This window comes from Neovison vison, chromosome 3 (genome assembly GCF_020171115.1).
Source record: "Neovison vison isolate M4711 chromosome 3, ASM_NN_V1, whole genome shotgun sequence".
Taxonomy (NCBI): domain Eukaryota; kingdom Metazoa; phylum Chordata; class Mammalia; order Carnivora; family Mustelidae; genus Neogale; species Neogale vison.
In genome coordinates this window covers 62312140-62329124 of record NC_058093.1, presented here as the reverse complement: position 1 = coordinate 62329124, position 16985 = coordinate 62312140, and the positions used below count along the sequence as shown (strand labels likewise).

At 34.8% G+C, this 16985-nt stretch overlaps 1 protein-coding gene across 2 annotated transcripts in view; it reads right to left on the bottom strand.

The window, feature by feature from the left end:
- Positions 1-16777, bottom strand: part of LOC122902548 (sodium channel protein type 2 subunit alpha) — a 140862-nt gene extending 124085 nt beyond the window's left edge. For both annotated transcript variants that reach the window (XM_044242244.1, XM_044242245.1), the window contains exon 1: positions 16552-16777. The gene's annotated coding sequence lies outside the window, so the exon portion shown is untranslated. The remainder of the gene's footprint in view (positions 1-16551) is intronic.
- Positions 16778-16985: the final 208 nt, after the last annotated feature.

Sequence of the window (16985 nt, the reverse complement as noted above, 5' to 3'; positions counted from 1 at the left end):
AATATAAATATAAGGAAAATGTCAGAAATTGAATTCAGTATAATGATTATAAAGTTACTAGCTGAGTTTGAAAAAACCATAGAATACACTAGAGAATCTCTTAATGCAAAAATAGAATCTAATCTGGCCAAATTGAAGAAGGTTTTAACTGACATGCAGTCTAAAAAAATGGATGCTCTAACCACTAAGGTAAATAAGCCAGAATAGAGAGAGACATAGAAGACAAAATGATGGAAAGGAAGGAATCTGAAGAAAAGAGAGAAAAACAACTAATGGACCATGAGGGGAGGCCTCGAGAAATGAGTGATACTATAAAGCAAAACAATATTAGGATTACTGGGGTCCCAGAGGAAGAAGAGAGAGAGAGGGTGACAGAGGGTATATGTGAGCAAATCATAGCTGAGAACCTCCCTAATATGGGGAAGGAAACAGGCATTCAAGTCCAGGAGGTAAGAGAAGTCGCCTCAAAATCAATAAAAATAGATGAACACCCTAACATTTAAGAGTGAAGCCTGCAAATTTCAGCAATATGAAGATAAATCCTGAAAGCAGCTACATACAAGAGGTCCTTAAAAGACACGGGTAGAACATTAGATTGGCAGCAGACCTATCCACAGAGATCTGGCAAGCCAGAAAGTGCTGGCATAATACATTCAGAGTACAAATGAGAAAAGCATGCAGCCAAGAATATCTAGCAAGGCTTTCACTCAGAATGGAAGGAGAGGTAAAGATCTTCTGGACAAACAGCAATTAAAGAATTTGTGATCACTAAACCAGCCCTGCTGGAAATATTAAAGGGGATCCTATAAGCAAAGAGAGGGCCCCAAAGTAACATAGACCAGAAAGAAACAGAAACAACACAAAGAAACAGGGACTTTACCAGCAATACAATGGCACTAAATTCCTATCTTTCAATAGTTATTCAAAAGAGAATGGAATGATATATTCCAAGTGCTGAAAGAAAAGAAAATGTCGTCCAAGATTTTTCAGCAGCATTATACTTCAGTGATGAAGGAGAAATAAAGGCTTTTCCAGACAAACAAAAGTTGATAGTTCATTACAAAAAATACTAAATACTGAAAGGAATGAAAGAATGCTTAATAGTAACATGAAAACATATGAAAATACATATAACATTGTAAAAGTAAATGTATAATCAAATTTGGAATATTCTAACACTGTAATGTGGTGATGTGTTAACTAATAACTATAATATAAAATTTTAAAGGACAGGAGTATTAAAAATAACTATAGCTACCATAATTTGTTAATGAATACACATTATAAAAAGAGATTTTGAGATTAAAATAATAAAAGACGGGAGTAAGAGGGTAGAGTTGTTGTACACATTTAAAGTTAAGTTGTTATCAGCTCAAAATAGACTATTACAAAGATTAAGCTTCATGGTAAACAAAAAGCAAAACCTATAGTAGATTCACAAAACTTAAATGGAAGCATAGCATAACAACACAGTGAAAAAAAAATCACCAATTCACAAAGGAAGGCAGCAAAAGAAGAAAATAAGAAGGGAACTACTAAAGATCCAGGAGACAACTAATAAAATGGCACTGGTAAGTCCTACATAAACATAATTATCTGAATGTAAATGGATTAAGTTCTCTAATCAAAAAGCATACAGTGGCTGAAGTAAAAACAAACAAACAAACAAACAAGACCCAACTATATGCTGTCTATAAGAGACTTGATTATCTTTAAGGACACACACAGACTCAAAGTGAAGGGATGGAAAAAGTTATGCCATGCAAGTAGAAATCAAAAACGGGTGTAGCACTGAGCTTATATCAGACAAAACAGACTTAAAGACAAAAACAGTAACAAGAATCAAAGAAGGCCATTATGTAATGATAAAGGGGTCAATTCATCAAGGAGATACAGCAATTGTAATATATACACATCCAACATCAGAGCACCTGAATATATTAAACAAATACAACAGAGCCAAAGGGAGAACGAAACAATACAATAATAGTAGAAGATTTGAATACCTCACTTCAATGACAGATAGAACATCCAGACAAAACTCAACAAGAAAACAATGGATTTGAACCATACTTTAGACCTAATGGGTCTAATAGACATATATAACACATTCTATCAAACAACAAGAGAATACACATTCTTAAGTCTGCACAAAACATTCTCTAGCATAGATTTTGTTAGGCCACAAAACATGTCTTAGCAAATTTAAGGATGTTGAAGTCATACCAAATATCTTCTTCGACTACAATGATATGACACTAGAAATAAATAACAGGATGAAAGCTGGAAAATTTTCAATATGTGGAAATTAAACAACAGACTTTTGAACAACCTATGAGTCAAAACAATCTTGAAATAAATTAAAAGGGAAACACAGCATACCAAAACTTATGGGATGCAGCAAAAGTAGTTCTAAGAAGGAAATTTTAGTGATAAATACCTACACTAAAAAAAAAATCTCAAATAAACAATCTACCCTCATAATAATAACCTAAAAACCATAAAAATACATAACCTAATCTCAAATAATCCAGAATTGATGGATTGATATTAAATTTTGTGTATTTTCAAAATTTTGTGTATTGTGATTAAACTAGAAACATATAAACTAGCAAAACTGAAATAGGAAGAAATAGAAAACTTGAACAGACCTATTGTAAGGAAAGAATAATCAAAAAGCTCCCCAAAACAAAAAAGTCCAGGGCCAGATGGCTTCACGGGCAAATTCTCTATTCTCAACTATTCCAAAAAATACAAAAGGAAGGAAAACATCCAAACTCATCCTATGTGTCCAGCATTACACGATATCAAAACCAGAAAAAGTCTCCACTATAAAAGAGAACTATAGGTAAATTAGTATTTTAAAAACAACAACAACAACAAAAAAAACTTCTTATGTACCAGCACTGGGGTAGGTCCTTGAAAGACAGATCTGAAGATCAAATTCCTGACTTTGAGGAGCTCCCAATCCAGAACAATGACAAATAAGAAATGAAGCCCTAAGAGAAACACACTAAATTTTATATAAATTAGAAATAGGCCATTAGCCAGTATTAATGATATGTTTACCTGGAAGGCCAGATTTTGTAATATTAATATACATTTCACTGTTATTGACAGAAATACTGAGTGAAAAATTAAGCAGACTGTTCTGGGCACTTTTAAATGTGAATCAGCTCAATAAAAGTGAGAGAAAACATGCTAAGAAAACTTCTTAGCATGCTTAAAGGAATATACATTAAGTTTCTAAAATTCATTCATTTATTTTTTTTTCAATTTATTTATTTTCAGAAAAACATTATTCATTATTTTTTCACCACACCCAGTGCTCCATGCAAGCCGTGTCCTCTATAATACCCACCACCTGGTACCCCAACCTCCCAGCCCCCCGCCACTTCAAACCCCTCAGATTGTTTTTCAGAGTCCATAGTCTCTCATGGTTCACCTCCCCTTCCAATTTACCCAAATTCCCTACTCCTCTCTAACGCCCCTTGTCCTCCATGCTATTTGTTATGCTCCACAAATAAGTGAAACCATATGATAATTGACTCTCTCTGCTTGACTTATTTCACTCAGCATAATCTCTTCCAGTCCCGTCCATGTTGCTACAAAAGTTGGGTATTCATCCTTTCTGATGGAGGCATAATACTCCATAGTGTATATGGACCACATCTTCCCTATCCATTCATCCGTTGAAGGGCATCTTGGTTCTTTCCATAGTTTGGCGACCGTGGCCATTGCTGCTATAAACATTGGGGTACAGATGGCCCTTCTTTTCACGACATCTCTATCTTTGGGGTAAATACCCAGGAGTGCAATTGCAGGGTCATAGGGAAGCTCTATTTTTAATTTCTTGAGGAATCGCCACACTGTTCTCCAAAGAGGCTGCACCAACTTGCATTCCCACCAACAGTGTAAGAGGGTTCCCCTTTCTCCACATCCTCTCCAACACATGTTGTTTCCTGTTTTGTTAATTTTGGCCATTCTAACTGGTGTAAGGTGATATCTCAATGTGGTTTTAATTTGAATCTCCCTGAGGGCTAATGATGATGAACATTTTTTCATGTGTCTGAGAGCCATTTATATGTCTTGATTGGAGAAGTGTCCATATCTTCTGCCCATTTTTTGATAATATTTGTTTTATAAAATTCATTCATTTATAAAACAAATATTATTTTAGTTCTTCTATTCTAAGTTTTTGTGATACATCAATGCATCAAGGAAATAATAATGTCTGATCACTAGGAGGTTACATTACTGACAGAGGAGACAGAAAATTTATACAATATGCTAGAAGATGGTAAGAGTTGTAAGATGGGAGGGAAGGAAGGAAAGAAGAGTAAAGCAAGAAACAAAAAAGAAATGAAAGTACTGCAGAGTGTGGAGGATCAGAAGAGTGAGCTGGGAAAGGGGGATGAGATTTTAAATAGCATAGAGTGGCATCATTTAGAAGTGACATTTGAGCACAGACTTGAAGCAGGTGAGGGAGTTAGTCATGCAAATATCTGAGGCAAAAGCCTTCCAGGAAGATGAGCCATCGCTAAAGATGTGAGCATTCCTGGAATATTCAAGAAACAGTAAAAGTGAGTAAGGGAAAGAGAAACTGGAGATGAGTTCAGAGAACTAATAAAATGGAGACCAAATTCAACAAGGAAATTATAAGATATGTTTTAGTCCGAGAAAATTTACTCTTAGAGAATTTTGAGCAAAGATGTGGTGTAATCTTACTTCTGCCTGCTGTGCTGAAAATAGATTGTGAGGAGGAGTGAAAAATAAAGTCCACTTATGATATTAAGGCAGAAATCCAGGAGAGACTTGATGTCTTAGATCAGGCTGGTAGCAGTGGAGATGGCAGGATACAGTTTGATTCTGGATATGTTCTGAATACTAAATAAGCAGAAATCCCTAAAGAATAGGATATGGGATATGAGAGAAAGAGAACACTCAAAAGTGATCCTAGAAGTTTTCAGTCTAAGGAACAGGAAGACTGGAGTTACCTCCCTAACAAGTTAGATGGGGAAAGGCTGGGGGTGGAGCAGGTTGGCCAGGGAGAGGGAAAGTCAGAAATTTAATTTAGGGTTTGTTAAATTTGAGAGGTCTATCAAATATGCAAACCAGTAAGTCAAATAAGGTGTTGGACACATAGATCTTTAGTGCAGCAGAAAATTGGGGATAAATATATTTAGAAGTTATCGTTATTTTTATGAGATTTAAAGCCTTGAGATTCAATGGGATTACAAGAAAGGGATGAAGATACAGAAGAAAAGAGAATCAGAGACTAAACCAGGGACACGCCCAAATATTGACATTTGGTAAGGCAGAGTAAAAAAGTAAAATGACTGTGAAGAAGTGAGACAAAAAAAGTGAGACAAAAGAAGAACCAGTATTATAGGCTGTCCAGGAATCCAAGGGAAAGAAGGATATCAAGGGAATTCAGTTATGCACTATGTCCTATACTGCTGAATGATTTAGTTGGACAAAGAGTGAGAATGGACCACTGGATTTATAGTGTGGTGTTCACTGGATTCCTATGAAGAATTGTTTTGATAAAATGGTGGAAATGAAAACCTGACTAAAGTGGATTTAAAAGGGAATGTGGGAGTGGAGAGAAAAAGGGAGAGAGAGAATACAGTGAATTTTTATGGCAGGTATTTTTTAAAAGAAAAGGAAAGAAACTGAGAAGTACTTGATAAAGGAAAACATTATTTTAATATAGAAGCAATAATAAAATGTTTCATGATGATACAATAAAGAACTAAAATTACTGAAGTAGGAGCGAGAAAAGAACTGCTGAAGCAATGCCCTTGTGTAGATAAGAAGAAATAGAGAAATAAGATCTGGTGCACAGACACAGGGATTATTTCAGGTAGAAGCAGGGATAGTTGATTTAAGGTAACAGGTGGGAAGTCAGATTATGTAGGTGTGGAACTTGGTAGGGAAGTACATGTAGTTATGATAAAAGTCTGAAGGGGAAAAAAATCTCTTCTTATTGTTTCAATTTTCTTAGTGGTGTGGGAACCAAAGTTGTCAAATGAGAATGAAGATGAAGCAGGAAGTAATGGGGAGAAGAGAAAAGACAGGATGTGGACTCCAAGTCCCAGAAACTGGGTCAGTGAGAGGTTCGGGGCACTGTGGTGATTGTTGGGCAGTATCAAGGGCCCACTTGAGGTTGTGCTTGTGTCTAGCTGCATGGATGCAAGTATGGAGTAGGGGAGAGTTGGAAATGACTAGGATGGGTATTTTTCCAGATAATTAAAAAGGGTGGGTAGTTAAGTGTGTATGTGTATGTAAGAGGTGATTATTATGGATGGCCATGGAATTTAATCTATTTAATAAAAGTAAAGAGGACATTCAGTAAAGTGAGGACAGTGAAAGTGTGGTAAGATCAATGCACTGGAGTCCTGGCTGGGTTAAAGTATCGTTTGAATTGGGGTTCAAGGTACAATGCTAGGTGGTGCAGACCGCATGAAGTAAAGACCATGGTCAGGTCACCATATTGATAAAGAAGATGTCTAAGATACAACCATGCAAGTGAGTGCCTGAGAAAGGGTAAACACCACCACCGGTGGAGGCAAAGATTTTAAGAGAGCTAAGTTGGTAATTTAGGTTTTAATATAGACAGTATGTTGAAATCATCTATTTACAAACTGAAATTACCAAGGTTTTGGGTAAGGGAGTCAGGCTAGAGATAGTGCCAGTGAGCTTAAAGCCAATTATCACGTATTTGTGCAAATTCCTAAGAAAATGCATATTCAAATGTACAAATATTCTGAATCAACATTTTATCATGGGTTTGCTTTCAAGGTTTGAATAACTTTTGATGCTAAAAAGAGAGAGAGAGAAAGAATAAATTACACACAAAATAAAACCCCTATAGAAAAATCTCATTTAGGATAAATACTATTAAACTATATCCAAGCAGCATGGATCTACATTAAAAAATACTTTGGTACAAGTTATAACATTTAAACATAAAAGGAAAAATATTATCAGATAGTAAGTAATGGGATAATATTTTATGTGTATTTTTAGTGTACAAAAGAAATTCATGATTACTATTAAAAATGCAAACTGAATAAAGGAACATAAAGTAAAAATAAGTTAAATATCCTACATACTAATCTCCCCATACAAATCCAGAGCTCCAAAATAACCAGTTAAAGACTCTGTATATTCATCCAAAATGTTTCTAAACATTGTAAATACATATCAATAAATGTAATTATAACAGCTTTTCCTTTTTTCCCCCACAAATGAGATAACGCCATTCATAGTGTTATGAAACCTGCTTTCTTCACTTCACCATATTTCTTGATCATTTCTCCGTATCAGTATATAGAAGCCTAAAATTATTTTTAACATCTATATGGTATTTGTTATAAAGATGCATCACAACTGATTAAGCCTGTCCCCATTAGTGGATATTTAGGTCATTCCCAGGTTTTAACTATTAATAAACAATGCTGTAATAAATGCTGTGTTAGCATATTTATAAGACTGATTCCTAGAAGTGAAAATGTTCCATCAAAAGATAAGCATCTTGGGGCACCTGGGTGGCTCAGTGGGTTAAGCTTGACCTTTGGCTTGGGTCATGATCTCAGGGTCCTGGGATCAAGCCCCGCATCAGGCTCTCTGCTGAGCCGAGAGCTTGCTTCCCTACTCTCTCTCTCTCTGCCTGCCTCTCTGCTACTTGTGATCTTTCTCTCTATCAAACAAATAAACAAAATCTTAAAAAAAAAAGATTAGATTAAAACTGTTATAATGTTGGCGGTGGAAATTTGGACTGTTGACTAATTATGTGAACTACAATCAAAAGAGTAAAACTGTTGGAGCGCTGGGTGGCTCAGTCAATTAAGTGTCTGACTCTTCAGGGTTGTGAGTTCAAGCTCCTCATTGGAGCTGCAAACCTAGTGTGGAGCCTACTTTAAAAAAAAAAAAAAAGAGTAAAGCTGTCAAGCAGGATGTTTGATCTATGACACAAACTCACAGGTAGATAAAAAAAATTTTTTTCATGGCAGCATTGTTTATAATAGTAAAAAATCTATCCATCATTATAGAATTATAACTTGTGATATAGTCCTATAATTGGACGTTATACATCAGTAGAAATTACTGAAACTTATGTCCATATATCAAACAGATCAATTCTCAAAAACATGATGTTGAGGTTAAAAAGAAAATATGAAAAGACATTTTCAGTATAATACCACTTATAAAATTTTAAGAAAACATGTAAAACAGTACTTCATATTATATGTGTGTGCAAGTCATGTGGACTATAATTTTACCATATGAATGTAAAGACTGTGCATCAAATTCAAATAGCTGTTACCTTAGAAGGGAGTGATAGGAATGGGATCAATACTGAGTACAAAGGATTCTTCCACAATATCCTGTTTTACCTCTCCTTCTGAGAATCTGAACTAATATGACAAAAGAAGTCAATATGAATTTTTAAAAGAAACAAATGAAAATGTAAAAGCAAGTAAGAAATATATTTCCCAAATAATGACCAGTCTCATTTTTTTGCCTTGAGTGTTTCAGGTAGGCTTGGTCAGCAATGAAACCATATGAGCAGTTTTAAGTAATCTGTTCCAGAATCATCCCATTTGGTTCATGTCTGCTCCCTTCTATTTCTGACCCCTCTGTGGCTGCTCTTTAATTGCTCTCTCTTCTCTAGTGTGTTCTACTATTTATATATTCTTGTCTTGTACTAATGGCTTCCTTTACTGGATCCCAAGTAACATTTCCTAACTTACACATTTTGAGTAATACCTACGCATATTATATATATATATATATATATTTTTTAATTCTTTCTAAAAGACTTTTTTTTTCCTGAAAGACAGAACAGAGACAAGTTTCTCTGAAGTCCTGATTTAACAGATTACACTTTCTAATTCTCATTTCAGTGACTATAAAACTTTTTGAGGCTCTATGCTCTACTCAGGGGTTCTCAATTTCAACTCCCTATGTTACAAGACTTTAGCCTTATACTTGCACAGACTTTAAAACTAAACCCTCTGGGAAATTGGGCTTTTTTCTATGAATCTCCTTCTACTCCCCAGATCCCTGGGTCAGCTTTCTTGTTTATTACTCAGGTTTTTGGTTATCACTTTATTTCTGATTACCGAAGTCTTTTTCATTTATTTGGAGCTTAACCACGTATTTTTAAGGCATTTTAAAATTGTGTTTTATTTATAGTTTCTAGATGTTGGCAAATGAGTTCTATGTTCACTCAACCCACCAAACTGACAGAATTGAAGATTCTCATAGGTTTTGTGCAAATTACTACTTTTATTTTAGTAGCTCTCATTTCACCTTGAAATTCCTAGGGATATAGGAAGCTCTGATTCTGAGGATACAGGACTCATGCTGAACCCATCAATGCAGATCTTCTCCTAAAAGCCTGTGAATAAGCTATAGCAAGTGCAAAAGGGTTTCCTATACTCTGCTTCTTTCAGCTGAGTCTAGGTTGATACTATCAGCATGTATCAGGCTCAAAATTCATAAAATCATGTCATTCCTGATGATACAACTAGGGATTCAATGACGAGTCATTAGAGATTTCAGTTGGTAGGTTCAGCAAGGCCAATAACTGAACAGCTCATCTTCATGTTCTTTATCTAAATTGATGGGCCATTTTACATATTAACTTTCTGACACTGAAGCACCTAAACCATGGACCATTAATTTAGGTAGACTGATCAAATATAAAACATGGCATAGTACTTTTTTTTTACTTTCTTCTCTTCCAACTGTTAGAAATGTGATGACCATAATATCACACTTCATTTGAGACAGTCCTGATATACACATGTTGTTCTGGAGAAATTATTAACAAACCACATCTTAATTTAGATGATACACTATGGTCACCCTGTCTAAATAACCAGGCTCCCCAGATTTCTAGGACTGTTGATGTAGGAAATAGCAAGTGTAAGTCTGGGTATTTCTCTGGCATTATCCTATATCTGGCCATTTCTGGGCCATCAGAGATGCTTTAACCAGCTGAGACACAAAAGGAGAAAAACATCCTAGCTCACAATGCTGGGTTGATAGAGATACTACCCAACTGCCCTCTAGCTGGCTTGCTCCATGTCTTAACATATTTCACCTTTTGACATCGGTTATTCCAAAAAGAGAGACAGTGTCAGCATTCCCTTACCATAATCTTATCATAAACTCACTTTTCATGATATTCCAACCAATTCACTATTCTTTATACAAAGCCTAATAGGAACTTTCTTGTTTCATTGTCACTCTCCCATACAAATCAACCAACACAACATGTAACAGGGCATAATTATACAATCACATAATTGCACACTTATCTGCTAATACCACCAAGACATGCTCTTGCTGAAAGTGTATTATAATCCCAACTGATCCTAGATAACAATACAAGATTTAATCATTCCAAACTTTAATAATAATTCAAACAATTCAATGTGCTTCTTGAGGATTACTGCTTCCTAAGATCATTTCATTCCAGTAAAATTTATATTTTAGCAAGCACAAACATAAAGTTAACTAAAATTATGATATTCTTACCCTCAAAAATCTTCTAGTACATTCTGATAAATAAAATATATTTAAATACCCCTGATTCTTAAACCAGTTCTCCAGAATTTTCACAAATAACAAAAGCCCCTTTATATGAAAGAAAAGTTTTTCATTATTAGTGTGGTTAGTAATGATATTTTTTTCCAAATAAAGGTCTTGACTTAGAAGTTTAGTGGAATATTACCAGGAAAAACCTACACATTTGATTTGCAAAGTCCACTTTGCCCTCTGCTTCAACCTACCTCCAATTTCTCTAAACCCAAATGTAATAAGGAAGAGATGACACTACTGTATGTATATTACAGGGAGACAAGTGAGTAACTTTTGAGATTCAGTATGATTTCATTTTATGTTCTTAATGCTGGTCATCTTTTCCAATATAGGCACTACTATGTTGCTAATGGTATTCATCACTATAATAAAAATGTACATAAAATTTGAATGCTTCTTAAAATCAATATAATATGAAATTACATTTTGATAATTAAAGATCTTATTTGCCTTCACTGGCATTATGACTTTTCCTTTTTGAGTCCTAAAGCAAGATCATTCACCAATATAAGCAAACCATATTTTTCATAAACCTTAATGTTATTATAAACAAAATTAAAGAATATCATATGAACTTGTATTCTACAGGTAACAGACATGGGAAGTAACTGTTGGAAAAATCCAAATTCACACTATTTTAAAATGTAAAACCTGTATTAAATCTCTTGACTTTTTTCCAAGTGGGTTTCCCTTTGATATAAACTTGTTTATAACTATCATCAGTATTTAAAGAATACTGAATTAGATGTACTAAAAATTTATAAAGCAAAAAGTGATAAAATCAAGGAAAGTGGGTTTTTTTTTCTAATGACAGCATCTGAAAGTGTTTGGAGTTGATATTAAAGTATTTGCAACATTTGTTAGAGAAGTTTTTCAATAGAAATTTTAGAAGACCTTGTTGTTTACCTTCTAGGATATTTGCTTTGAGCAGAAGTTTGAACGATATTATTCCAAGATTTGCTTTGTATTTTGTATGACCTACTATAAAATTATAACACTATAAAATAAATAATTGTCAATGGAACTTAACAAATCCAAATATAGAATCTGTGAAGGTAATCTGAGCTGAGAAGTAATAACCTAGGTTTGGTATATGATAGCATTGCCTATGACCCTCCTGTGGGGTGCACAACAGTTATTAATGGAATTAAACTTGACTTAGGGTTTCTATTTGAAATCATCAGTTATCCCATCTATACCCCCCAAAGTGTCTGCGCTGCTAGTCAAAAAAAGATGAAGAAAAATAAACATCAAGTTTCTAAATGGATAAGGATTAAAAGTTCCACAGTTGTTAGTAGTAACTCCAATTTCTTAATAACAACGGAATAAAAATGAACACAAATAAAAGATAAATTCTGTCTTAATATTTCAATGCCTGGGAATTGAAGCTAGATAAAGATATAATTATTTATTAGGCTGAAAAGCTGAGTGAGGTAGTTATGAGGATATCCAGAGGTGACCTCCACAAAAAAAGACTGGAGGAAGAGGACTATGGGGTGGGAGTAGGGGGACTGCCTTTACAATGTTGCCCAAGCTCAGTGCTGAGGGAAGAGAAGTCATCTGTGTCCATACTGCCACCTAAACACATACTTCTGCTCTTCTCACTGACCCTCCAGGCTCACCACACAGTGGGATAAAGTTAGGTCTAGAAAAAGAAGGTGGATTTCTGTGCCGCCAATTCTAAAGTGAATTACATTAATCTGAATGGAGAAAGCAGCAATTGCAAAGGCTCCTTTCTGTGTGAAGGAAGGAATTTTTCATCATACCTGTGCCTTTTTCCAAGCTTCACATTGCTATCCCTGGGCCTGCAAGTGCAAGGGACTGCCTAAAGAAGATCTAGAAAAGACAAGATTCTGAACTGCCAATAGAGAGGGAGAAAGAACTTATGGTAGGAAGCCTCATAAAGGAGGTTAGTTTGCCTAAGGGAAGGGACTTTGTAATTAAACTGACTCTCTTCTCTTTCTCTTCACGCATGTCCTTGTAAAATACTAATGAAACAGGGAGGAAAAGGCACAAGCTTGAGTAATTAATTCAGATGCTAGCAAACCAGCCCCAAATAATCAAATTAGAGAAAAGAAGATGTAAAGATGGAATCAGAGGCCAGAGTGTTTGGCCAAGAGCTGAGGAAAGTGGGACACTTCTGCAAGCTGGCAAAGGTACAAAGAAGTACAGCATAGAGAATATAGTCAATAATATTATAATAACATTGAATAGTGACAGATGGTGACTATACTTATCCTAATGAGCAATGAGTAATGTACAGAATTTTTAGTCATATGTTATATACATGAAATGAATATAACATCGTATGTTAATTATACCTAAAAAATAAATTAGATACATATAATAAATAATGTATTGGTCTAATTCTATGAAAGTTTAAAATAGAATCTGTTTTTAAACAGGTCATTCCGTAAGAAATGGGTAACTGAAGTATGTTCAATAAGCCTAATGTGAAACAGTGTTATTAGTTTCCAATTCATGGATTAATGAAACTAAAAAATGCTCTATTTGAAAGTGTTTTGCTACTGAGAATTAATTATTTCTTCCAGAGAGTCCACAAACCGCAAATAGCCTTTTCTGAAGAACCAACTGATTTAAATAGAAGAGATATTTTATCTTACAGACAAGATTTTAATTTCCAAGTACAGAGCACCAAAAGCAAGTTACATCAGCTTTCTTTTATATCACCTCCTACCCCTTCTTCGTATCTCGAAGAAAATACATTCTTGAACCTTCCTTCTCTCGTCTGCTGTAGGACCTCATTTTATTTTTTGTTTCTTCTTCAGTTTCTCTCTACTGACTTCATATCCTTATTTTATGAAGGGGCTGAGTTTTTCCCAATCCGAACTAAAATCAATTTTTACTCAACAGTACCTTCCCCCTCAAGATAAAAAAACATTATATATCTTTGCCTTCACTGGTAAGTATCTTAAAATTTAAAATTACTCTTCAGGTGTCCAATTTCCCATTTAGTCCTCAGTCCAAGCCCCTGTCTCTGCAAACCTACTAAACCTCTCCTCTTAAAACCTATCCATGACCTAATAATAATAATAAAGCCTATCAGCTCTAACTCCATTCTCTTATTAATCAAACACTTTATGGGTTTGCTATTGTTTCTGATCCTTATTTTGGTAGTCCATTTACTTGCTTTGCTTCCTAGGAAACTTATTCCTCCAATCTCTTCCATTACTTTCCCACAATTAATATTCTTTCTAGATTCTTTTCACTCTACCTAATCTTAGAGTAATACTGAAGTCATCTTTACCTCACTTTTATTCCTTGCTGATGTTCATTTATGTGTGATCTAACTCTTGCGACAGCTTCATGCACAACCATATATTTAGCTTTTCTTTCTAATCTAATATCTGGAATAAAATTTTCACTGTTAACAAAATTGTTTTTACCTTCTTACAGAACATCTTTATGTGAGAGTATGTGTTAGAGTGTCAAATACGTTACATCAAAGGCCAAATTCATTATCTTAACTTAGGCTGCTCCAGAAAAAAAAAAAAAGCCACAACATTTTCAGGCTTCACTCAGATTGGATTATTTACCATTCTCTATAATTTCCCTATATGATGTCCCTTAGTGGCCTCCATTGCCTTATATTTGCCTGCCTCACCCCTCTGTTCCTGGAATGAGCAACTTTCTACATTTATTTGTTTATAACCAACTCACCCATAAAGACCTGATTTAACTATCATATACTCTTAAAATTTTTTTCTCTAGGTTCTGAGCTTATGGACAGAAACTGTGACTGTTGGCTTTATATGAATCTCAGGATGTAACACAGTGAGCCTGACACAAGATGGGTGTTCATCATATACTTGTTCCATTCACCTTCTCACCTTTCTTCATTCTTATTTTGATGTTTATAAGATTTTGAGGTATACTATTATCTTTACATGCACATTTCCATGAAGAAAACTCTATGCCTTTGTTTATGTCTCAACCTCTACCATAGACAGTTCTTAGTAGATGCATGGTTCTCCATAAATATTGTCTGTGTAAGTGACACATTTTATTTAATTCCTTTCCTTTCTCAAGATATTGCAGAAGTAGGACACAGTATGTGCCTAGTAAGTGAAAACAAAAAACAAAACAAAACAAAAAAACAGAACGGGAAGGGCAGAGCATGGGATGATGGTTTTATAAGGGTCAATAGACTATACGTACAGTCTACTCTTATTAACTAAGAAGAATAGAGATGTGAGCTAAATGTGACCATTCATATCACTTACGAGTAGAGAATAGAGTAATATACTTCATCAAATGGGAAAGGAGAATATCAAGAAACAGAGAGTCTCCATAGTTATTTTAGTTTCCCTGGATGCTTTGTCAAGAGCCTTGAGAAAATTGAGCACTATATACAATATGCCATGAAGTAACACAATGTGTACCTTGAAAGAAACTCTATTTCATATAATTCACACACACACACACACACACACACAGAGTCAATGTCAGCACACCTGGTATATGCCATTTGGAAATGTCCACACTAGGGGTAAATTATGTTACTGCTATGAAAGACATTGAAAACTGTCAAACAGTGTTCTAGCCTTGCTTCTGATTCAACTCAGCATGTGGCTGTGGGAAACCAAATCTCTCAGCCACAGTTTTTTTTTTTTTAATGATGAAATAAATAAATGCTAAAAATCTGTGATTCTAAAAATTGTCATATATATAGAACTGTGTGGAACTTCAAACTCCTTATAGGCCTCACATGTGAGAAGAATGGATTTTTTTCTTTGGTGGTTCAAACCATTCTATAAAATCATGACCCTTAGCTTTCACAACCTCTGACACAGCACAACTACCTCCTTATAGCAAAATGATGAGTAAGATAGAAACATACTGATGCACCCCCATACCTGCCACCTCTACCACCACCATCACGCAGATGCATACACACAGTGCTCTTCTCAGAGACAGAAGAGATATTTAAAAACAATCTTACAAACATATTTTTTAAATATTTTAAAATTTTACTTTAAATTGATACAAGTGACAGTTATGATTCTTAAATGCAGGATTTCTTAACTGCTTTTTTCCTACTGAGTTGATAACAATAAAAAGAGGATTTAGGGGGTAATCATAAGAAGCAGCAGAGAAAAGCAAGGCTGTTGCATGCAATTTCCAGCTCCTGAGTCATTCCACCTTTTAGCACAGCTAATGTTACATCACCAAAAATAATTTAAAATGTGAGTATCTTATACAGTATCGACTAGTTTAAACAACCACAGTCCTATCATCATAAATACACCAAAATCTAAGAAAAATCCATTTTCTCAGCAATTAATCTGTTTTTAGTTTGCTCATTACATCCACACTGGGAGAGGGAGAGGGTTTGTACTATCATTCCAAGTCTATTAAACACATTACATAAATCTTTCATGGGAGAAATGGCTTACATATTTTTTTCTAAAATTGGAAAAAAAAACCCAAAATGTAAATAATCCATACCATCATTGCTAGCAGGAATTGCTCAGAAGGCCTTTGGGCTCAGAATGTTGGTATGCTTCTGAGGCATCTATCACAAGGCTCAGCCCTGGGCTTTGGCAAAGCCACTGCCATGTTAATCTGCTTCATTACATCTCTACAATTTGTTCACCACATTAAGGAGTGGTATTTCCCTTGTGAGTGGAAGACCCATCCTTCACTTTGAAAGCTTTACCTTCAAAAGGTACACAAATGTAGTCACAGATGGGCACTAAAGGCCAGAAAGCCAAATAAATATTAAAATACAGCATGTCAGAGTTGAATCTCATTTCAGTGCAGGAGGATTTAAAGATCTAGGGCAGCCAGAATTAGAGGTATTCAATCTTTTAGATCTAAATCCAGGCTTACAAAGCACACACCTTATTTTAATTATCATTAACAAAAATAATAATTCAGGGATAAATCAAAGATAGAATCATGTTGTCTTACCTGAAATAAAGGGAATTGTAAATCATAGCACAGAATCCATATATGTGGTGAATATAATAGTCTCCACAGCAGTTCTTCAGAATTTTGACTAAAGCAGACGGTAAAATTTCACATGTGCTCCATCCTCACTGAAGAAGAAAAAACAAAATAGGGCGACTACGGCATCCTCTCTGCTTCTGCTTTAGCTTTCTGTTCTGACGCTCACTCGATGGTACCCACTGTCTGTTAGAAAGCAGCATGCTAAATTGAAAAATAAATAAATAAATAAATGTAAGCCTGCATCTTACGTGACAGCTCCATCTCCTGGCCAAAGCTGGAACCATTTTCATTCAAGATCCTTTAGCAACACTGAATTTAGTAATAAGTTTGATTAAATGGTATATAGTACATAATTCCACTGTATTTGAAATCAACTACCTTAATTACTTGTAAAT